Source organism: Eriocheir sinensis, chromosome 40 (assembly GCF_024679095.1).
Source record: "Eriocheir sinensis breed Jianghai 21 chromosome 40, ASM2467909v1, whole genome shotgun sequence".
Lineage (NCBI taxonomy): Eukaryota > Metazoa > Arthropoda > Malacostraca > Decapoda > Varunidae > Eriocheir > Eriocheir sinensis.
The window spans coordinates 10,500,359-10,526,313 of NC_066548.1; positions in this window are offsets into that span (position 1 = coordinate 10,500,359).

Genomic DNA, 25,955 nt, shown 5'->3' on the forward strand with positions numbered 1-25,955 from the left:
GTCCCATTGCAATCCTTCCCCTATCCACCAGTCCCATTACCAATCCTTCCCCTATCCACCAGTCCCATTACAAACCTTCCCTATCACAGTCCCATTACCAATCCTTCCTCTATCCACCAGTCCCATTACCAATCCCTTCCCTATCCACCAGTCCCGTTACCAATCCTTCCCCTATCCACGGGGTCCCATTACCATTTCTTCCCTATCCACCAGTCCCATTACCAATCCTTCCCCTATCCCTTGGTCCCATTACCAATCCTTCCCTATCCACCTGTCCACATTACCAATCCCTTCCCCTATCCACCAGTCCCGTACCAATCCTTCCCTACTCCACCAGTCCATGTACCAACCTTCCCTATCCACCAGTCCCATTACCAATCCTTCCCCTATCCACCAGTCCCATTACCAATCCTTCCCTATCACCAGTCCCGACACCAATCCCCCTATCCACCAGTCCCCGTACCAATCCCTTCCCCTATCCACCGGTCCCATTACCAATCTTCCCCAATCCTGCCAGTCCCATTGACCAATCCTTCCCTATCCACCTGTCCCATTACCAATCCTTCCTCTATCCACCTGGTCCCATTACCAATCCCTTCCCCTATCACCAGTCCCATTACCAGCCACTTCCCCCTGTCATCTGTCCCCACCAGTCTTCTATCCACCTCCTGTATAATCCTTCCCCTATCCACCAGTCCCTTCCCCTATTCACCAGTCCATACCAACCTTCCCTATCCACCAGTCCCTTTAACGTCAATCTTTATCTGGTCACATTCTGTCCTTCCCCTATCACCAGTCATTATCAATCCCTTCCCCTATCACCAGTCCATTGTACCAACCTTCCCTATCCACCAGTCCCATTACCAATCCTTCCCCTATCCACCAGTCCCATTCACCAACCCTTCCCCTATCACCTGTCCCATTACCAATCCTTCCCTATCCACCAGTCCCGGCTGTCATTACCAATACCATGTCTCGTGCAATCCTTTATCCACCAGTCCCTTCCCAACCCTTCCTCCTATCCCCAGTCCATTACCAATCCTTGCATCCACAAGTCCCATTACCAATCCTTCCTCCTATCCACCAGTCCCTTCCAATCCTTACACTCTATCCACCAGTCCCATTACTAATCCTTCCTCTATCCACCCAGTCATGCAATCATTCCTCTATCCACCTGTCCCATTATTAATCCTTCCCCTATCCACCAGTCCCCATTACCAATCCTTCCCCTATCCACCAGTCAGCATTACCATTCCTTCCCCTATCCCACCAGTCCCATTACCAGCTTCCCCTAACATTGATCTTCCCCTATCACACCTGTATCATTTACCAACCCTTCCCTATCCACCAGTCCCGTTACACAATCCTTTCCTCCCAATCACCACCAGTCCCATTACCAGCCCTTCTATCCACCAGTCCCATTACCAATCCTTCCCTATCCACCAGTCCCATTACCAATCCTTCCCCTATCCACCAGTCCCATTACTACAACCCCACTTCCCCTATCCACCAGTCCCATCTGTCCTACCAACCTTCCCCTATCACCATGTCCCAGCTTCCACCAACCCCTTCCCCTATCCACCAGTCCCATTACCAATCCTTCCCTATCCACCAGTCCCATTACCAATCCTTCACCTATCCACCAGTCCCATTACCTTCCCCTATCCACCAGTGTCCATTACCAATCCCTTCCCTATCCAACCAGTCCTTCAACCTACCCCTATCCACAATCCTTCCTTGCCCTATCCACCTGTCCCATTACCAGTCCTTCCCTATCCCGCAGTCCCATTACCAATCGCTTCCCCTATCCACCGGTCCCGTTACTGGTCCTTCCCCACTATCTCCACCAGTCCCCATTACCAATCCTTCCCCTATCCACCAGTCCCTTTACAACCCTCCTTCCCTATCCACCAGTCCCATTACCAATCCTTCCGCTATCCACCAGGTCCCATTACCAATCGCCTTCTATCCACCAGTCCCATTACCGCCCTTCTATCCATGGTCAGTCCTTCATTACCAATCCTGGTATTTGCCAATCCTATCCACCATTTCCCATTACCAATCCTTCCCTATCCACCAGTCCATTGCAATCCTTCCCTATCCACCAGTCTCGTTACCAATCCTTCCCCTGTCCTGTCCCATTACCAACCCTTCCCTATCCACCAGTCCCATTTACCAATCCTTCCCTATCCACCAGTCCCATTACCAACCCCTTCCCCTGTCCTGGTCCCATTTTAATCCTTCCCCTATCACCAGTCCCATGTACCAATCCTTCCCTATCCACCAGTCCCCATTACCAATCCTTCCCCTATCCACCAGTCCCATTACCAATGGCACTTCCCTATCCACCAGTCATTACCCTTCAACCAACGCTTCATCCACCAGTCCCATTACCATCCTTCCCTATCCACCTGTCCCATTACCAATCCTTCCCTATCCACCAGTCCTTTCTAATCCCTTCCCTATCCACCAGTCCCATTTCAACCCCTTCCCCTATCCATGGTCTGCCATGCAACTACCTATCCACCAGTCCCGGCTACCAACCACTTCCCTATCTGCGGTCCCCGTACCAGCCTTCCTATCCACCGTCCCCATTACCAATCCTTCCTCTATCACACCAGTCCCATTACCAATCCTTCCCTATCCACCAGTCCCATTACTTAATCCTTCCCTATCCTGCCAGTCCATTACCAATCCTTCCCTATCCACCAGTCCCATTGCCAATCCTTCCCCTCAGTCACCGGTCCATTACCAATCCTTCCCCTATCACCAGTCCCGTACCAATCCTTCCCTATCCACCGGTCCCGTACCATTTCCTTCCACCAGTCCTACCAATCCTTTGTCACCTGTCCCATTACCAGTCCTTCTATCCACACCGGTCCGTTCCAATCCTTCTATCCACCAGTCCATTACCAGCGCACACTCCTGGTCCCATTGCAACCTTCTATCCACCGGTCCATTACCAACCTTCCCCTATCCCACCAGTCCCGTACCAATCTTCCCTATCCACCGGTCCTTCCAGCCATTACCAACCTTCCCCCTATCCAGTATTCTCCAGTCCCATTACCGTCCTTCCCTATCCACCAGTCCCGTGCAATCCTTCCCTATCATACCAGTCCCATTACCAATCCTTCCCCTATCCACCCAGTCCCATTGCCAGCCTTTATCCACACCGGTCCATGCCAATCCTTCTGCTATCCTGGTCATTGCAATCCTTCCCTATCCACCGGTCCCATTACCAATCCTTCCCCTATCCACACCAGTCCCATTACCAATCCTTCCCTATCCACCAGTCCCCATTACCGCCCCTTCCCCTATCACCAGTCCATTACCAATCCTTCCCTATCCACCAGTCCCATTACCAATCCTTCCCCTATCCACCAGTCCATTACCAATCCCCCTATCCACCGGTCCCATTACAGATTCCTTCCCTATCCACCGGTCCAGCATTACCAGCCTTCCCTATCCACCAGTCCCATTACCAATCCTTCCCTATCCACCAGTCCCATTACCAACCTTCCCTATCCACCCAGTCCATTACAATCCTTCCCTATCCACCAGTCCCACATTGCCAATCCTTCCTATCCACCAGTCCATTGCAATCCCTTCCCTATCACACCAGTCCCATTACCAATCCTTCCTATCCACCAGTCCCATGTACCAACTCTTCCCCTATCCACCAGTCCCATTACCAACCTTCCCTATCACCAGTCCCATTACCAATCCTTCCCCTATCCACCTTTGTCCCATTACCAATCCTTCTATCCACCAGTCCCACATTACCAATCCTTCCCTATCCACCAGTCCATTACCAATCAGCCCCTTCCCTATCCACCGGTCCCTTGTACCAATCAGTACAGCCTTCCCTTATCCACCAGTCCCATACCAATCCTTCCCTATCCCCACCGGTCCCCGTACCAACCCTTCCCCTATCCACCAGTCCCATTACCAATCCCTTCCCTATCCACCAGTCCCATTACCAATCCTTCCCTATCCCACCAGTCCCAATACCAACCCTTCCCTATCCACCAGTCTCATTACCAATCCACCCTATCACCAGTCCCATTACCAATCCTTCCTATCCACCGGTCCATTACCAACTCCCTTCCCGCATATCCTGGTCCGGCCTGGTCCTTCTATCCACCTGTCCATTACCCCCTTCCCTATCTGGTCCATTGCTGTTCCTATCACCAGTCCCATACAATCCTTCCCCATCACCAGTCCCATTACCAACCTTCCCTATCCACCGGTCCCGTTACAGCCCTTCCCTATCCACCAGTCCCATTACCAGTCCTTCCCTATCCACCAGTCCCATTACCAATCCTTCTATCTATCCACCTGTCCCGTACCAATCAACCCTATCCACCGGTCCCATTACCAATCCTTCCCTATCCACCGGTCCATTACCAACCTTCCCTATCCACCAGTCCCGTACCAACTCTTCCCTATCCACCAGTCCCATGCCATCCCTTCCCTGTCGCTTGGTCCCGTACCAGCCTTCCCCTATCACCCAGTCATTGCAACCTTTATCACCGTTAATCACCTTAATACCAACCCTTCTATCCACCAGTCCCGTTACCAATGCTTCTATCCACCGGTCATTACCAATCCTTCCCCTATCCACCTGTCCCATTACCATCCTTCCCTATCCACCGGTCCGTACCAACCTTCCCCTATCCACCGGTCCATTGCAATCCTTCCTCTATCCACCAGTCCATTATTAATCCTTCCCTATCCACCGGTCCCATTACCAATCCTTCCCCTATCCACCAGTCCCGTACCAATCCTTCCCTATCCACCAGTCCCATTACCAATCCTTCCTATCCACCTGTCCCATTACCAGCCTTCCCTATCCACCAGTCCTTTACCAATCCTTCCCCTATCCACCAGTCCCGTACATCCTTCCCTATCCACCAGTCCATTACCAATCCTTCCCCTATCCACCAGTCCATTACCAACCCTTCCCTATCCACCGGTCCCATTACCAACCCTTCCCCTATCCACCAGTCCATTACCAATCGCTTCCCTATCCACCTGTCCATTACCAATCCTTCCCTATTCACCAGTCCCATGCCAATCCTTCCCTATCCACCTGTCCCGTTACCAATCCTTCCCTATCCACTGTCCCATTACCAATCCTTCCTATCCACCTGTCCCATTACCAACCCTTCCCTATCCACCAGTCCCGTACCAATCCTTCCCTATCCACCGGTCCATTACCAACCTTCCCTATCCACCAGTCCCATTGCCAATCCTTCCCTATCCACCGGTCCCGTACCAACCCCTTCCCTATCCACCAGTCCCATTACCAATCCTTCCTATCCACCAGTCCCATACCAACCTTCCTATCCACCAGTCCATTACCAGTCCTTCCCCTATCCACCAGTCCATTACCAATCCTTCCCTATCCACCAGTCCCATTACCATTTTCCCCTATCCACCAGTCCCATTACCAGCCTTCCCTATCCACCAGTCCCATTACCAATCCTTCCCTATCCACCTGTCCCATTACCAACCTTCCCTATCCACCAGTCCCATTACCAATCCTTCCCCTATCCACCAGTCCATTGCCAATCCTTCCCTATCCACCTGTCCCATTACCAATCCTTCCCTATCCACCAGTCCCATTACCAATCCTTCCCCTATCCACCAGTCCCATTACCAATCCTTCCCTATCCACCAGTCCATTACCAACCTTCCCTATCCACCAGTCCCATTACCAATCTTCCCTATCCACCAGTCCATTACCAATCCTTCCCTATCCACCAGTCCCATTACCAATCCTTCCCTATCCACCTGTCCCATTACCAATCCTTCCCTATCCACCAGTCCCATTACCAATCCCCTTCCCCTATCCACCGGTCCCATTACCAATCCTTCCCCTATCCACCAGTCCCATTACCAATCCTTCCTATCCACCGGTCCATTAACAATCCTTCCCTATCCACCAGTCCATTACCAATCCTTCCCTATCCACCTGTCCCATACCAACCTTCTATCCACCAGTCCCAGTACAATCCTTCCCTATCACCAGTCCATTACCAATCCTTCCCTATCCACCAGTCCATTACCAATCCTTCCCTATCCACCAGTCCCATTACCAACCCTTCCCCTATCCACCAGTCCATTACCAATCCTTCCCTATCCACCAGTCCCATTACCAATCCTTCCCTATCCACCAGTCCCCATTACCAATCCTTCCCTATCCACCAGTCCCATTACCAATCCTTCCCTATCCACCAGTCCATTACAATCCTTCCCTATCCACAGTCCCATTACCAATCCTTCCTATCCACCGGTCCATTACCAATCCTTCCCTATCCACCAGTCCCATTACAATCCTTCCCCTATCTGGTCCATTACCAACCCTTCCCCATCCACCAGTCCCATTACAATCCTTCCTATCCACCAGTCCATTACCAACCTTCCCCTATCCACCTGTCATTACCAATCCTTCCCTATCCACCAGTCCATTACCAATCCTTCCCTATCCACCAGTCCCATTACCAAGTCTCCCCTATCCACCAGTCCCATTACAAGCCTTCCCTATCCACCAGTCCCATTGCCAATCCTTCCCTATCCACCAGTCCCATACCAATCCTTCCCTATCCACCAGTCCCATTACCAGCCTTCCCTATCCACCAGTCCATTACCAATCCTTCCCCTATCCACCAGTCCCATTACCAATCCTTCCCTATCCACCGGTCCCATTACCAATCCTTCCCTATCCACCAGTCCCGTTACCAATCCTTCCCTATCCACCGGTCCATTACCAATCCTTCCTATCACCAGTCCATTGCCAATCCTTCCCCTATCCGCAGTCCCATTACCAATCCTTCCCTATCCACCGGTCATTACCAACCTTCCCTATCCACCAGTCGTGCAATCCTTCCCTATCCACCAGTCCCATTACCAACCCTTCCCTATCCACCGGTCCATTACCAATCCTTCCCTATCCACCAGTCCCTTCCACGGTCCCATTACCAACCTTCCCTATCCACCAGTCATTACCAATCCTTCCCTATCCACCAGTCCCATTACCAATCCACCTATCCACCAGTCCCATTACCAGCCCTTCCCTATCCACCGGTCCCATTACCAATCCTTCCCTATCCACAGTCCCATTACCAATCCTTCCCTATCCACCAGTCCATTACCAATCCTTCCCCTATCCACAGTCCCTTACCAACCTTCCCTATCCACCAGTCCATTACCAACCCTTCCCTATCCACCAGTCCATTACCAATCCTTCCCTATCCACCAGTCCCATTACCAACCCTTCCCTATCCACCGGTCCCATTACCAGCCTTCCCTATCCACCAGTCCCATTACCAATCCTTCCCTATCCACCAGTCCATTACCAACCTTCCCTATCCACCAGTCCCATTACCAACCCTTCCCTATCCACCAGTCCCATTACCAATCCTTCTATCCACCTGTCCAATCTTCCCTATCCACCAGTCCCATGCAATCCTTCCCTATCACCAGTCCCATTACCAATCCTTCCCTATCCACCAGTCCCATTACCTTCCTTCCCTATCCACCAGTCCCATACCAATCCTTCCCTATCCACCAGTCATTACCAACCTTCCCTATCACCAGTCCCATTACCATCCTTCCCTATCCACCAGTCCCATTACCAATCCTTCCCTATCCACCAGTCCCATTACCTTCCCTATCCACCAGTCCCATTGCCAATCCTTCCCCTATCCACAGTCCCATTACCAATCCTTCCCTATCCACCAGTCCATTACCAGCCTTCCCTATCCACCGGTCCCATTACCAGCCTTCCCCTATCCACCGGTCCCATTTTCCTTCCCTATCCACCAGTCCCATTACCAATCCTTCCTATCCACCGGTCATTACCAATCCTTCCCTATCCACCAGTCCCATTACCAGCCTTCCCCTATCCACCGGTCCCCATTGCAATCCTTCCCTGTCACCAGTCCATTACCAATCCTTCCCTATCTGGTCCATTACCAACCCCTTCCCTATCCACCAGTCCCATTACCAATCCTTCCCTATCACCTGTCCATTACCAACCCTTCCCGCTATCCACCAGTCCATTACCATCCTTCCCTATCCACCAGTCCAGTACCAATCCTTCCCTATCCACCAGTCCCATTGCAATCCTTCTATCCACCAGTCCATTACCAATCCTTCCCTATCACCAGTCCCATTACCAATCCTTCCCTATCCACCAGTCCCATTCCCAACCTTCCCTATCCACCAGTCCCATTACCAGTCCTTCCCCTATCCACCAGTCCCATTACCAATCCTTCCCTATCACCAGTCCCATTGTCCTTCCCCTATCCACCAGTCCCATTACCAGCCTTCCCTATCCACCAGTCCCATTACCAATCCTTCCCTATCCACCAGTCCCATTACCAATCCTTCCCCTATCCACCAGTCCCATTACCATCCTTCCCCTATCCACCGGTCCATTACCAATCCTTCCCTATCCACCAGTCCATTACCAACCCTTCCCCTATCCACCGGTCCCATTACCAATCCTTCCCCTATCCTGGTCCCATTACCAATCCTTCCCTATCCACCAGTCAAATAACCAATCCTTCCCCTATCCACCAGTCCCATTACCAACCTTCCCTATCCACCAGTCCCATTACCAGCCCTTCCCTATCCACCGGTCCATTACCAATCCTTCCCTATCCACCTGTCCATTACCAACCTTCCCCTATCCACCAGTCCCATTACCAATCCTTCTATCCACCAGTCCCATTACCAATCCTTCCCTATCCACCAGTCCCATTACCAAACCTTCCCTATCCACCAGTCCATTACCAATCCTTCCTATCCACCAGTCCCATTACCAATCCTTCCCTATCCACCAGTCCCATTACCAACCTTCCCTATCCACCAGTCCCATTACCAATCCTTCCCCTATCCACCTGTCATTACCAATCCTTCCCTATCCACCAGTCCCATTACCAATCCTTCCCTATCCACCAGTCCCATTGCCAATCCTTCCCCTATCCACCAGTCACATTACCAATCCTTCCCCTATCCACCAGTCCCATTACAATCCTTCCCTATCCACCAGTCCCGTACCAGCCCTTCCCTATCCACCAGTCCATTACCAATCCTTCCCCTATCCACCAGTCCCATTACCAATCCTTCCCTATCCACCAGTCCATTACCAACCCTTCCCTATCCACCAGTCCCATTACCAATCCTTCCCTATCCACCAGTCCATTACCAGCCTTCCCTATCACCAGTCCCATTACCACCTTCCCTATCCACCAGTCCATTACCAATCCTTCCCCTATCCACCAGTCCCATTACCAATCCTTCCCTATCCACCAGTCCCATTACCAATCCTTCCCTATCCACCAGTCCCATTACCAACCCTTCCCTATCCACCAGTCCCATTACCAATCCTTCCCCTATCCACCAGTCCATTACCAGCCCTTCCCTATCCACCAGTCCATTACCAATCCTTCCCTATCCACCAGTCCCATTACCAATCCTTCCTATCCACAGTCCCATTACCAACCTTCCCTATCCACCAGTCCCATTACCAGCCCTTCCCTATCCACCAGTCCCATTACCAACCCTTCCCCTATCCACCAGTCCATTACCAATCCTTCCCTATCCACCAGTCCCATTACCAGCCTTCCCTATCCACCAGTCCCATTACCAATCCCCTATCCACCAGTCCCATTACCAATCCTTCCCTATCCACCAGTCCCATTACCAATCCTTCCCTATCCACCAGTCCCATTACCAGCCTTCCCTATCCACCAGTCCCATTACCAATCCTTCCCCTATCACGGTCCCATACCAATCCTTCCCTATCACCGGTCCCATTACCAGCCTTCCCTATCCACCAGTCCATTACCAATCCTTCCCTATCCACCAGTCCATTACCAATCCTTCCCTATCCACCAGTCCATTACAATCCTTCCCTATCCACCAGTCCCATTACCAATCCTTCCCCTATCCACCAGTCCATTACCAATCCTTCCCTATCCACCAGTCCCTTACCAGCCTTCCCTATCCACCGGTCCCATTACCAATCCTTCCCTATCACCAGTCCATTACCAATCCTTCTATCCACCAGTCCCATTACCATCCTTCCCCTATCCACCGGTCATTACCAACCTTCCCTATCCACAGGTCCCATTACCAATCCTTCCCTATCCACCAGTCATTACCAACCCTTCCCTATCCACCAGTCCCATTACCAACCTTCCCTATCCACCAGTCCCATTACCAATCCTTCCCTATCCACCAGTCCCATTACCAACCTTCCCCTATCCACCAGTCCATTACCAATCCTTCCCTATCCACCAGTCCCATTACCAATCCTTCCCTATCCACCAGTCCCGTACCAACCCTTCCCTATCCACCGGTCCATTACCAATCCTTCCCTATCCACCAGTCCCATTACCAGCCTTCCCTATCCACCAGTCCCATTACCAATCCTTCCCTATCCACCAGTCCATTACCAGCCCTTCCCTATCCACCAGTCCATTACCAGCCTTCCCCTATCCACCAGTCCCATTACCAATCCTTCCTCTATCCACCAGTCCCATTACCAATCCTTCCCTATCCACCAGTCATTACCAGCCTTCTATCCACCGGTCCCATTACCAACCCTTCCCTATCCACCAGTCCATTACCAATCCTATCCACCAGTCCCATTACCAACCTTCCCTATCCACCAGTCCCATTACCAACCTTCCCTATCCACCAGTCCCATTACCAATCCTTCCCTATCCACCAGTCCCATTACCAACCTTCCCCTATCCACCGGTCATTACCAATCGCCCTATCCACCAGTCCCGTACCAGCCCTTCCCTATCCACCGGTCATTACCAACCCTTCCCTATCCACAGTCCCATTGCAATCCTTCCCCCTATCCACCAGTCCATTACCAATCCTTCCCCTATCCACCAGTCCCATTACCAACCTTCCCTATCCACCAGTCCATTACCAACCTTCCCTATCCACCGGTCCATTACCAACCTTCCCTATCCACCAGTCCCATTACCAATCCTTCCCTATCCACCAGTCCATTGCCAACCTTCCCCTATCCACCAGTCCATTACCAATCCTTCCCTATCCACCAGTCCCATTACCAATCCCTTCCCTATCCACCTGTCCCATTACCAATCCTTCCCTATCCACCAGTCCATTCCCCTTCCTCACCGGTCCCATTACCAATCCTTCCCTATCCACCAGTCCCATTACCAATCCTTCCCTATCCACCAGTCCCATACCAATCCTTCCCTATCCACCAGTCCCATTACCAATCCTTCCCTATCCACCAGTCCCATTACCAACCCTTCCCTATCCACCAGTCCCATTACCAACCCTTCCCTATCCACCAGTCCCATTACCAATCCTTCCCTATCCACCAGTCCCATTACCAATCCTTCCCTATCCACCTGTCCCATTACCAATCCTTCCCTATCCACCAGTCCCATTACCAATCCTTCCCCTATCCACGGTCCCATTACCAACCTTCCCTATCCACCAGTCCCATTACCAATCCTTCCCTATCCACCAGTCCCATTACCAATCCTTCCCTATCCACCAGTCCATTACCAACCTTCCCCTATCCACCAGTCCCATTACCAATCCTTCCCTATCCACCAGTCCCATTACCAACCTTCCCTATCCACAGTCCATTACCAACCCTTCCCCTATCCACCAGTCCCATTACCAATCCTTCCCTATCCACCGGTCCATTACCAGCCTTCCCTATCCACCAGTCCCATTACAATCCTTCCCTATCCACCAGTCCCGTACCAATCCTTCCCTATCCACCGGTCCCATTACCAACCCTTCCCCTATCCACCAGTCCCATTTCCAATCCTTCCCTATCCACCAGTCCCATTACCAATCCTTCCCTATCCACCAGTCCCATTACCAATCCTTCCCTATCCACCAGTCATTACCAACCCTTCCCCTATCCACCAGTCCCATTACCAGCCCTTCTATCCACCAGTCCCATTACCAATCCTTCCCTATCCACCGGTCCCATTACCAATCCTTCCCTATCCACCAGTCCATTACCAATCCTTCCCTATCCACCAGTCCCATTACCAGCCCTTCCCTATCCACCAGTCCCGTACCAGCCTTCCCCTCTCCACCGGTCCCATTACCAAGCCTTCCCCTATCCACCAGTCCCATTACCAATCCCCTATCCACCGGTCCCCTATCCACCAGTCCCGTACCAATCCTTCCCTATCCACCGGTCCCATTACCAGCCTTCCCTATCCACCAGTCCCATTACCAACCCTTCCCTATCCACCAGTCCCATTACCAATCCCCTATCCACCAGTCCCATTACCAATCCTTCCCTATCCACCAGTCCATTACCAACCCTTCCCTATCCACCAGTCCCATACCCCTTCCCTATCCACCAGTCCCATTACCAATCCTTCCTATCCACCGGTCCCATTACCAATCCTTCCCTATCCACCAGTCCCATTACCAATCCTTCCCTATCCACCAGTCCCATTACCAACCCTTCCCTATCCACCAGTCCCATTACCAGCCTTCCCCTATCCACCAGTCCCATTACCAACCCTTCCCTATCCACCAGTCCATTACCAATCCCCCTATCCACCAGTCCCATTACCAATCCTTCCCTATCCACCGGTCCCATTACCAATCCTTCCCCTATCCACCAGTCCATTACCAACCTTCCCTATCCACCAGTCCCATTACCAACCTTCCCCTATCCACCGGTCCCATTACCAACCTTCCCCTATCCACCGGTCATTACCAATCCTTCCCTATCCACCAGTCCCATTACCAATCCTTCCCCTATCCACCAGTCCCATTACCAATCCTTCCCTATCCACCAGTCCCATTACCAGCCTTCCCTATCCACCAGTCCCATTACCAATCCTTCCCCTATCCACCGGTCCCATTACCAATCCTTCCCTATCACCAGTCCCATTACCAATCCTTCCCCTATCCACCAGTCCCATTACCAATCCTTCCCTATCCACCGGTCCATTACCAGCCTTCCCCTATCCACCAGTCCATTACCAACCTTCCCTATCCACCAGTCCCATTACCAGCCTTCCCTATCCACCAGTCCATTACCAATCCTTCCCCTATCCACCAGTCCCATTACCAATCCTTCCCTATCCACCGGTCCCATTACCAATCCTTCCCTATCCACCAGTCCCATTACCAATCCTTCCCCTATCCACCAGTCCCGTACCAACCTTCCCTATCCACCAGTCCATTACCAATCCTTCCCTATCCACCAGTCCCATTACCAATCTTCCCCTATCCACCGGTCCCATTACCAGCCTTCCCTATCCACCGGTCCCGTACCCAATCCTTTATCCACCAGTCCCATTACAGTCGCTTCCCTATCACCAGTCCATTACCAATCCTTCCCTATCCACCGGTCCCATTACCAATCCTTCCCTATCCACCAGTCCCATTACCAATCCTTCCCTATCCACCAGTCCATTACCTTCCCTATCCACCAGTCCCATTACCAACCCTTCCCTATCCACCAGTCCCATTACCAATCCTTCCCTATCCACCGGTCCATTACCAGCCTTCCCTATCCACCAGTCCCATTACCAATCCTTCCCCTATCCACCAGTCCCATTACCAATCCTTCCCTATCCACCAGTCCCATTACCAATCCTTCCCTATCCTGGTCCCATTACCAACCCTTCCCTATCCACCAGTCCATTACCAACCCTTCCCTATCCACCAGTCCCATTACCAATCCTTCCCCTATCCACCAGTCCCATTACCAACCTTCCCTATCCACCAGTCCCGTACCAATCCTTCCCTATCCACCAGTCCCATTACCAATCCTTCCCTATCCACCGGTCCCATTACCAATCCTTCCCTATCCACCAGTCCATTACCAACCTTCCCTATCCACCAGTCCCATTACCAACCCTTCCCTATCCACCGGTCCATTACCAATCCTTCCCTATCCACCAGTCCCATTACCAATCCTTCCCTATCCACCAGTCCCATTACCAGTCCTTCCCTATCCACCAGTCCCATTACCAAACCTTCCCTATCCACCAGTCCCATTACCAACCCTTCCCTATCCACCAGTCCATTACCAACCCTTCCCCTATCCACCAGTCCCATTACCAATCCTTCCCTATCCACCAGTCCCATTGCCAATCCTTCCTATCCACCGGTCCCATTACCAATCCTTCCCCTATCCACCAGTCCATTACCAACCCTTCCCTATCCACCAGTCCCATTACCAACCCTTCCCTATCCACCAGTCCCATTACCAACCTTCCCTATCCACCAGTCCCCATTACCAATCCTTCCCTATCACCAGTCCATTACCAGCCTTCCCTATCCACCAGTCCCATTACCAATCCTTCCCTATCCACCAGTCCCATTACCAATCCTTCCCTATCCACCAGTCCATTACCACCTTCCCCTATCCACCAGTCCCATTACCAACCCTTCCCTATCCACCAGTCCATTACCAGCCTTCCCTATCCACCAGTCCCATTACCAGCCTTCCCTATCCACCGGTCCCATTACCAATCCTTCCCTATCCACCGGTCCCATTACCAATCCTTCCCTATCCACAGTCCCATTACCAATCCTTCCCTATCCACCAGTCCATTACCAATCCACATTCCCTATCCACCAGTCCCGTACCAATCCTTCCCTATCCACCTGTCCCATTACCAATCCTTCCCTATCCACCAGTCCCATTACAATCCTTCCCTATCCACCAGTCCCATTACCAATCCTTCCCCTATCCACCAGTCCCATTACCAACCCTTCCCTATCCACCAGTCCCATTACCAACCTTCCCTATCCACCAGTCCCATTACCAACCCCTTCCCTATCCACCAGTCCCATTACCAGTCCTTCCCTATCCACCAGTCCCATTACCAATCCTTCCCTATCCACCAGTCCCATTACCAATCCTTCCCTATCCACCAGTCCCATTACCAATCTTCCCCTATCCACCAGTCCCATTACCAACCTTCCCTATCCACCAGTCCCATTGCCAATCCTTCCCTATCCACCAGTCCCATTACCAACCCTTCCCTATCCACCAGTCCATTACCAACCTTCCCTATCCACCAGTCCCATTACCAACCTTCCCCTATCCACCAGTCCCATTACCAGCCCTTCCCTATCCACCAGTCCCGTACCAATCCTTCCCTATCCACCAGTCCCATTACCAGCCTTCCCCTATCCACCAGTCCCATTACCAACCCTTCCCTATCCACCAGTCCCATTATCCTTCCCTATCCACCAGTCCCATTACCAGCCTTCCCTATCCACCAGTCCCATTACCAATCCTTCCCTATCCACCAGTCCCATTACCAACCCTTCCCTATCACCAGTCCCATTACCAACCCTTCCCTATCCACCGGTCCCATTACCAATCCCCTATCCACCAGTCCCATTACCAGCCCTTCCCTATCCACCAGTCCCATTACCAACCTTCCCCTATCCACCGGTCCCATTACCAATCCTTCTATCCACCGGTCCCATTACCAACCCTTCCCCTATCCACCTGTCCCATTACCAATCCTTCCACTATCCACCAGGCCCATTACCAATCCTTCCTATCCACCAGTCCCGTACCAATCCTTCCCTATCCACCAGTCCCATTACCAATCCTTCCCTATCACCAGTCCCATTACCAACCCTTCCCTATCCACAGTCCCGTACCAACCCTTCCCTATCCACCAGTCCCATTACCAACCCTTCCCCTATCCACCAGTCCCATTACCAACCCTTCCCCTATCCACCGGTCCCATTACCAATCCTTCCCCTATCCACCAGTCCCATTACCAACCCTTCCCCTATCCACCAGTCCCATTACCAACCTTCCCTATCCACCAGTCCCATTACCAATCCTTCCCTATCACCGGTCCATTACCAACCTTCCCTATCCACCAGTCCCGTACCAACCCTTCCCTATCCACCTGTCCCATTACCAATCCTTCTATCCACCAGTCCCATTACCAATCCTTCCTATCCACCAGTCCATTACCAATCCTTCCCTATCCACCAGTCCCATTACCAGCCTTCCCCTATCCACCAGTCCCATTACCAATCCTTCCCTATCCACCAGTCCATTACCAATCCTTCCCTATCCACCAGTCCCATTACCAGCCTTCCCTATCCACCAGTCCCATTACCAATCCTTCCCCTATCCACCAGTCCATTACCAATCCTTCCCTATCCACCAGTCCCATACCAATCCTTCCCTATCCACCAGTCCCATTACCAACCTTCCCTATCCACCAGTCCCATTACCAATCCTTCCCTATCCACCAGTCCCATTACCAATCCTTCCCTATCCACCAGTCCATTACCAGCCCTTCCCTATCCACCAGTCCCATTACCAATCCTTCCCTATCCACCAGTCCATTACCAATCCTTCCCTATCCACCAGTCCCATTACCAACCCTTCCCTATCCACCAGTCCCATTACCAATCCTTCCCTATCCACCAGTCCCATTACCAACCTTCCCTATCCACCGGTCCCATTACCAATCCTTCCCTATCCACCGGTCCCATTACCAATCCTTCCCTATCCACCAGTCCCATTACCAATCCTTCCCTATCCACCAGTCCATTAATCCTTCCCTATCCACCAGTCATTACCAACCCTTCCCTATCCACCAGTCCCATTACCAATCCTTCCCTATCCACCAGTCCCATTACCAATCCTTCCCTATCCACCAGTCCCATTACCAATCCTTCCCTATCCACCAGTCCATTACCAGCCCTTCCCTATCCACCGGTCCATTACCAACCTTCCCCTATCCACCGGTCCCATTACCAACCTTCCCTATCCACCAGTCCCATTACCAATCCTTCCCTATCCACCAGTCCATTACCAATCCTTCCCTATCCACCAGTCCCATTACCAATCCTTCCCTATCCACCAGTCCCATTACCAATCCTTCCCTATCCACCAGTCCCATTACCAACCCTTCCCTATCCACCAGTCCCATTACCAATCCTTCCCCTATCCACCAGTCCATTACCAACCCTTCCCTATCCACCAGTCCCATTACCAGCCCTTCCCTATCCACCAGTCCATTACCAATCCTTCCCTATCCACCAGTCCCATTACCAATCCTTCCCTATCCACCAGTCCCATTACCAACCTTCCCCTATCCACCAGTCCATTACCAATCCTTCCCTATCCACCAGTCCCATTACCAATCCTTCCCTATCCACCAGTCCCATTACCAATCCTTCCCTATCCACCAGTCCCATTACCAATCCTTCCCTATCCACCAGTCCCATTACCAATCCTTCCCTATCCACCAGTCCATTACCAATCCTTCCCTATCCACCAGTCCCATTACCAGCCTTCCCCTATCCACCAGTCCCATTACCAATCCTTCCCTATCCACCAGTCCCATTACCAATCCTTCCCTATCCACCAGTCCCATTACCAACCTTCCCTATCCACCAGTCCCATTACCAATCCTTCCCTATCCACCAGTCCATTACCAATCCTTCCCTATCCACCAGTCCCATTACCAACCCTTCCCTATCCACCAGTCCCATTACCAATCCTTCCCTATCCACCAGTCCCATTACCAATCCTTCCCCCACCAGTCCCATTACCAGCCTTCCCCTATCCACCAGTCCCATTACCAATCCTTCCCTATCCACCAGTCCCATTACCAATCCTTCCCTATCCACCAGTCCCATTACCAACCCTTCCCTATCCACCAGTCCCATTACCAATCCTTCCCTATCCACCAGTCCCATTACCAATCCTTCCCTATCCACCAGTCCCATTACCAACCCTTCCCCTATCCACCAGTCCATTACCAATCCTTCCCTATCCACCAGTCCCATTACCAACCCTTCCCTATCCACCAGTCTCATTACCAATCCTTCCCTATCCACCAGTCCCATTACCAATCCTTCCCTATCCACCGGTCCATTACCAATCCTTCCCTATCCACCAGTCCATTACCAACCCTTCCCCTATCCACCAGTCCATTACCAACCCTTCCCTATCCACCAGTCCCATTACCAATCCTTCCCTATCCACCAGTCCATTACCAATCCTTCCCCTATCCACCAGTCCCATTACCAACCCTTCCCTATCCACCAGTCCCATTACCAATCCTTCCCTATCCACCAGTCCATTACCAATCCTTCCCTATCCACCAGTCCCATTACCAATCCTTCCCTATCCACCAGTCCCATTACCAACCTTCCCTATCCACCAGTCCCATTACCAATCCCCTATCCACCAGTCCCATTACCAACCTTCCCTATCCACCAGTCCATTACCAATCCTTCCCTATCCACCAGTCCATTACCAATCCTTCCCCTATCCACCAGTCCATTACCAACCTTCCCTATCCACCGGTCCCATTACCAATCCTTCCCTATCCACCAGTCCATTACCAACCCTTCCCTATCCACCAGTCCCATTACCAATTCCCTATCCACCAGTCCCATTACCAATCCTTCCCTATCCACCAGTCCCATTACCAACCTTCCCTATCCACCAGTCCCATTACCAATCCTTCCCTATCCACCTGTCCCATTACCAACCCTTCCCTATCCACCAGTCCCATACCAATCCTTCCCTATCCACCAGTCCCATTACCAATCCTTCCCCTATCCACCAGTCCCATTACCAATCCTTCCCTATCCACCAGTCCCATTACCAATCCTTCCCTATCCACCAGTCCCATTACCAACCCTTCCCTATCCACCAATCCAATTACCAATCCTTCCCCTATCCACCAGTCCCATTACCAATCCTTCTATCCACCAGTCCCATTACCAACCCTTCCCCTATCCACCAGTCCCAAAACCAATCCTGCCCTAATCCACCAGTCCCATTACCAACCCTTCCCCTATCCACCAGTCCCATTACCAATCCTTCCCTATCCACCAGTCCCATTACCAATCCTTCCCTATCCACCAGTCCCATTACAATCCTTCCCTATCCACCAGTCCCATTACCAATCCCCTATCCACCAGTCCCATTACTAATCCTTCCCTATCCACCAGTCCCATTACCAATCCTTCCCCTATCCACCAGTCCCATTACCAGCCCTTCCCCTATCCACCAGTCCCATTACCAACCCTTCCCCTATCCACCAGTCCCATTACCAATACTTACCATATAAACCAGTCCCATTACCAACCCTTCCAGATCCACCAGTCCCATTACCAACCCTTCCCCTATCCACCAGTCCCATTACCAAGACTTCCCCTATCCACCAGTCCCATTACCAACCCTTCCACTATCCACCAGTCCCATTACCAACCCTTCCCTATCCACCAGTCCCATTACCAATCCTTCCCTATCCACCAGTCCATTACCAATCCTTCCCCTATCCACCAGTCCCATTACCAACCCTTCCCTATCCACCAGTCCCATTACCAATCCTTCCCTATCCACCAGTCCCATTACCAATCCTTCCTATCCACCAGTCCCATTACCAACCCTTCCCTATCCACCAGTCCCATTACCAATCCTTCCCTATCCACCAGTCCCATTACCAATCCTTCCCTATCCAGTCCCATTACCAATCCTTCCCTATCCACCAGTCCATTACCAATCCTTCCCTATCCTCAAGTCCCATTACCAATTCTTCCCTATCCACCTGTCCCATTACCAACCCTTCCCTATCCACCAGTCCCATTACCAATCCTTCCCCTATACACCTGTCCCATTACCAACCCTTCCCCTATCCACCAGCCCCATTACCAACCCTTCCCCTATCCACCAGTCCCATTACCAATCCTTCCCCTATCCACCAGTCCCATTACCAACCCTTCCCCTATCCACCTGTCCCATTACCAATCCTTCCCCTATTCACCAGTCCCATTACCAATCCTTCCCCTATCCACCTGTCCCGTTACCAATCCTTCCCCTATCCACCTGTCCCATTACCAACCCTTCCTCTATCCACCAGTCCCATTACCAATCCTTCCCGTATCCACGAGTCCCATTACCAATCCTTCCCCTATCCACCAGTCCCATTACCAATCCTTCCTCTATCCACCAGTCCCATTACCAACCCTTCCCCTATCCACCAGTCCCATTACCAACCTTTCCCTATCCACCAGTCCCATTACCAATCATTCCCTATCCACCAGTCCCATTACCAACCCTTCCCTATCCACCAGTCCCATTACCAACCCTTCCCTATCCAACAGTACCATTACCAATCCTTCCCCTATCCACCAGTCCCATTACCAATCCTTCCCCTATCCACCAGTCCCATTACCAAACCTTCCCCTATCCACCAGTCCCATTACCAACCCTTCCCCTGTCCACCAGTCCCATTACCAATCCTTCCGCTATCAACCAGTCCCATTACCAACCCTTCCCCTATCCACCAGTCCCATTACCAATCCTTCCCCTATCCACCAGTCCCATTACCAACCCTTCCCCTATCCACCAGTCCCATTACCAACTCTTCCCCTATCCACCAGTCCCATTACCAATCCTTCACCTATCCACCAGTCCCATTACCAATCCTTCGCCTATCCACCAGTCCCATTACCAACCCTTCCCCTATCCACCAGTCCCATTACCAACCCTTCCCCTATCCACCAGTCCCATTACCAATCCTTCCCCTATCCACCAGTCCCATTACCAGTCCTTCCCCTATCCACCAGTCCCATTACCAACCCTTCCCATATCCACCAGTCCCATTACCAACCAACAATAGCCACTTTTAACCCGGAAGCTGCGGAGGTCATGTTTCTTGTGTTAGGCTAGGTTAGGTTTTGAGGGAGATCTGAAATTGTTGGAATCAGTGGAATATGTGGACTAAACAGGTTGATGGGTGGGCTAAATGATCACTCGTATGCTGACAGACTGGCCAGGCTTAACCTTTTTTCAGTCTAAGGTAGAATGGTAAGACAAGACATGATCTACTGCTACGAATTATTCCATGGTCTGTGCTCTATTCAACCTTCTGATGTTTTCACACTGTCCCCACTAGAAGAGGCCACCAATTCAAGATCCTGACCCAGCACACAGAAATGGAAGCTCGTAGGCGATTTTTCTCTTGTCGGGTGATTCAGCGTTGGAACTCCTTGCCCTTTGATGTGGTTAATGCTCCAAGCCTGTCAACCATGCTTTCAGTGCTTCTTTTCTCCTCTCAGGCCTTCCCTTCTCTCCACGTAGACTCCCCACGACAGTCTTTTTTTCCTTACCGCTTGCATGCATCTGTGGTATATGAGAGTGCCTCCCCTGCTCGCCTCAAACATAGATATATACCCTCAATATTTCTTTCCTCCCTCCCGCCTTACCTCGATGCACATACCACTTTTACTATGCTGTTATTCATCCCCGTAACAAACACAGTATTCACACTTCTAGTTCAGGATTCTTTGATGTTGCAGCCACTTTTGTAGTTGTTGAAGGGACGAGAGGAATGGATGTTGTTAGTTTGGTTCTGGTTCTTATTTGTTGAAGGGGCGAAGAGAGTGGATGACGTTAGGCTGGTTCTGGTTCTTATCTGTTGAAGGAGCGAAGAGAGTGGATGACGTTAGGATGCTTCTGGTTCTTATCTGTTGAAGGAGCGAAGAGAGTGGATGACGTTAGGTTGATTCTGGTTCGTATTTGTGGAAGGGACGAGAGAAATAGATGATGTTCGTCTGGTTCTGGTTATTATATTCTGAAGGGACGAAAGGAATTGATGATGTCAGTCTGATTCTGTTTCGTCTATCGCCCTTGCAGTGGAAAGAATGAGTACTATTTCCTATATATTTTACCCTCACCATTTACGTCTATTTTTTGTAAGTAATAAAAATGAATGTCTATTGCAACGAAGATGAGCACAGAGGCCGCGTGCAGCTATAGCGTATGCCCCCAACTTTACTTATTACTATTTCCAAGCTAGTGCAATACTCTCCGCCGATGCAGTCACGCACAATGGAGTGGAAGGGATGGCTCATGTTATTGTTTGGGTCTCGGGTCATCTATCATCGAGCTAACGAGGACAAGTAGTATAAGGCTCTGTATGCTTCACCCTCGCCGATTACGTTTACTTCTAAGACAGTGCATTACTCTCCGCCGATGCAATTACTAACAAAGGGGTGGAAGGAGTGGCTCATGTTATAGTTCGGGTCTCGGGTCATCTATCATCGAGGTAACGGGAAGCACAAATGGAAGGATCTGTATACTCCACCCTCGCCTATTACGTTTACCTCCAAGCCCGTGCATTATTCTCCCGGCGATGCAGTCACTTCATTAATTAAGGGGCGAGGAGGTGTAGTTAGTCAGGATTCATCAATAACCCGGGCACTAGGAACACCGATTTCCTGCACTGGGTTCTTAATATTTTATTCGTTCTTTTAACCTTCATTCACCGTAACTGAATAGGAAAAGGGCTCAGTGTCATCATTATCACTTGCACTGATGTCGTATAGTGCTGTCTTTTTATTAACTGCATATGTGGTAACAGAATTGGATCAGATTTTAGCTTCAGTATTACTTTTTTTTCTGCACCAGCGCTTAATATAACATTGCTGTCCTTTTTTTGTTTGTCTTATAACAGGATATACTGGAACAGGTCTTCGTATATCAATAATACATGTTTTTCACCAAAGTCAGGTATAGTTCCCCTCTCAATATGTGTAGTGATGGCATCGGAGAAGGTCACAGTATTAATATAACCATTTCTGCACTGATGCCTATTATGGTTCGTGAGTGTAACAGTATAGGAGCAGATCTCAGTATCACTATTACCTCCTCTGCGCCAATGCCTAATATAGTTTGCTCAATATGTGTAACAGCAGTATCGTAAAAGAGAGCAACGTTAGTATCATCCCTTCTGCATTGATAAACACAATAGTTCGCCCAATATACATAGAAAACAGCATTGAAACGCGTCTTGGTATCAGTGTTATGGCTTCTGCATTAATACTCAATATAGTTTGGTGTGTAATAACAGTTTGGATCCGGTCTTGGTATTAGTGTTATGGCTTCTGCACTAATGCTTAATATAGTTTGCGCAGTACGTGTAATAACAGTATTGGAACGCGTCTTGGTATCAGTATAACGGCCGGGTAACGGGAAGAACGAACAGTCAAACCATACATAAAGAGACAAAGGCTCATATTCCTAAACATTTCGTCGCCCCAAAACACACATTTGACAAGGCTTTCGTAGGAGTTGTGGGCATTTCCAGGGGTAGTTTATTGACCCTGGTGGCAGTTTGATCCTGCTTCTGTACCGTGAACCTACAAAAACACTCATTAGAACCCAATTAACCTCCTTTCCGGACTTTGGAAATAATTGATGTGAGAAGCGGACGCGTCTAAGAATACCGATCAAAAGGCTACACAACGGCGCACAAGGCTATCAGGAGGCTACATGAGAGACCAGCCATCCTATCCACGGCGTTATCTGGGCCAAGGGTCATCACCCGGCCGAGGAGGAGGAGGGAAGGACGGGAGAAAATGTAATAGAGAATATCGGATTAATCAAGACGGAGGAGAGTAGAGTAGGGCAGTTATTCTACACGTATCTGGGGGTGGTGATTGTGGGAGGGGGGGGGAGGGTGATGTTGTTAGATAGGTTGTCATGGGGACGTGTGTGTGTGTGTGTGTGTGTGTGTGTGTGTGTGCGTTACAGAGAGAGAACTCACGTGGGTGCATTTGTCTCGCAGAAACTTTTCACCACAAAAGCAGAAAAGTCGAATAATTAAAAGTTAATATCGCATCTTGCCCGGACGTTTGACATGGGGACGAGGACGAAAACGAAGAGGAGAGAAGCTGCTGTCAAGGGATGGAAGAAACAAAGGAGTCAAGATATGGAGAGAGAAAGAATAAGGCAACGAAGGGAAAGGGGATGGAGAGGGATTGGAGAAGAGATTTTATAGAAGAAAAGGAAGAAGAACAAGAATAGAAACCAAAAAATAAAGAAAAAAGAGCAAGAACAAGACAAAAGAACAAGGGAAAGTGGAAATTATAGAAAAAAGAATAGGAAGAAGTTGAATAAGTAGAATATAACTCATCAACAGGGACAATATCAACAACAGTCACTATTCCTACCACTACTATTTCTACTACAGCTACTACTACTACTACTACTACTACCACCAATACAACCACTACTTTCACCACCACTACCACCACTACTACCACTACTACTACAACTATTATCATCATCACCACCACCACCACCACTACCACCACCACCATCACCTCCTTTATACTCAGCCAATCAGGTGTTAAGTCCGTGCTCGCCCAGGTGCACTCCGTATTAATTAGGAACCAAAGCGTGACCTCCGTGAAGCGTTTAAAAGATATTATTATTTCCCTGTCATTTGGGGTCAAGTTAATTAGCTCATTTTCCGCCTCGCAAGTAGGTCATAAGAGAACGCTATTTATGAGTCTCTTGGTCGCTCGGTCGGTCGTCTTGTTGTCGTGGTGGTTGGTGAGTGTTTTAAGTTCCGTTGAAAAGGAGGTGATATAAGTATAGCCTCAACATCGTCATCATTAGCCTTGGCGTAGTTTGTTTTGCATTGATTATATTGTCTTTTGCTATGCCGATCACTTTGTTTGATTCACTTAGATAGAATTAGTTGTTTATTATTGCATTTGATGGGGCTCGCTAGTAAATGTTTTGTGGTATGTGTCTTCCTGTATCCATTTTTTTTTTCCTTTTTCTCTGTTCATTTTGGTTAGAAGAAGTAAGACACGTGAGTAGCACAGACTATAGTGCAGGTTAGTGGAGGCGACTAGAGCGACACCCATTCGGTACGGAAAGATTATAGTGGAACACATTAGTTAGGTAAATACTTGACTACGTACACACGATAAGAGAAATCAGTCATCCATCTAAAAATTCATCCATTACTCACCCACTAACCCAATTTACCAACACAAGTTCACATCCATACCTAAAGCAACCTCCTTTCTCCCATAAATATAACCACTGCCCTCCACTTCCACTCACTAAAACATATCCCATACTACCTTTTCCCTCATCTACACCTACACTGAGCTTCTTTCACCCACCTAAATACCCTCACTACCCTTCCTCCTTTTAGCACTAGAATGAAGCGACTGAATTGGAAGTAACGTAACCGAAGAAGTGAACTTTAACATACTCAGCAGGAGCATAATGAACTAGACATGACTGAAGAGGAACAGACTGGACGGACGCAGCAGAATGAAGTAGTGGATTGGAAAAAACGGAACCGAAGAAGAATGAACTTTAACAGAATGGGTAGGAGCATAATGAACTAGACATAACTGAGGACGAACAGAGCAAGATAATGAAGTAGTAGGTATAACAGACAGGGCAGGGAAAGACTGTAATGATAAAGGTAGGAACATAATTAACTAGATATGAGAGAGACGGCAACAGAATGAAGTAGTAAGTGTAACAGACCGGGCAGGAGAAGATAGACTGTAATAATAAAGAGGACCGGAGTGGGACAGACCAGAACACACGGGACAAAAAGGCCAATTCATACTCAGGAAGCCTCTTTCACGCTCATCTTCCTCCGCCACGGCCTGAAATCTCTAGGAACAGGCAGGGTGGAGCTAATAACTCGTGCAGCAGCTCTGGCAACACTTTTCACGGCCATGAATCCCGTAATGGAAAGAGTGGAAGCATCGTAATTTCCTGCCGGCGAGATGGGCTGCGATGGCGGGGAGGCGGAGCAGGCGAGTGGGCGTGGAAGAGAAGAGGGGAGAATGTGGGCGTGGGCGTGGGCGTGGCAGTGATCTCTCTTGCGTTAGCTTGCCTGTGCAAGCTCACTTGAAATATTGTAATCAGTTTGAGCAGGTATTCAAGGTGCTTCATTATGTTCCTTACATACTCTTACATTATTTTCATAGTTATTAGGGCTGGCAAAGAGCGACTATAAAACTGAAGGAAATGCCTGCAAGAAGTCTCTATATTTATAGCTATCTGACTAGCCAAGTAACTATAAAAGTAGACACAGAAGCCATAAAAAGCATAATGAAATGTACACAGATAG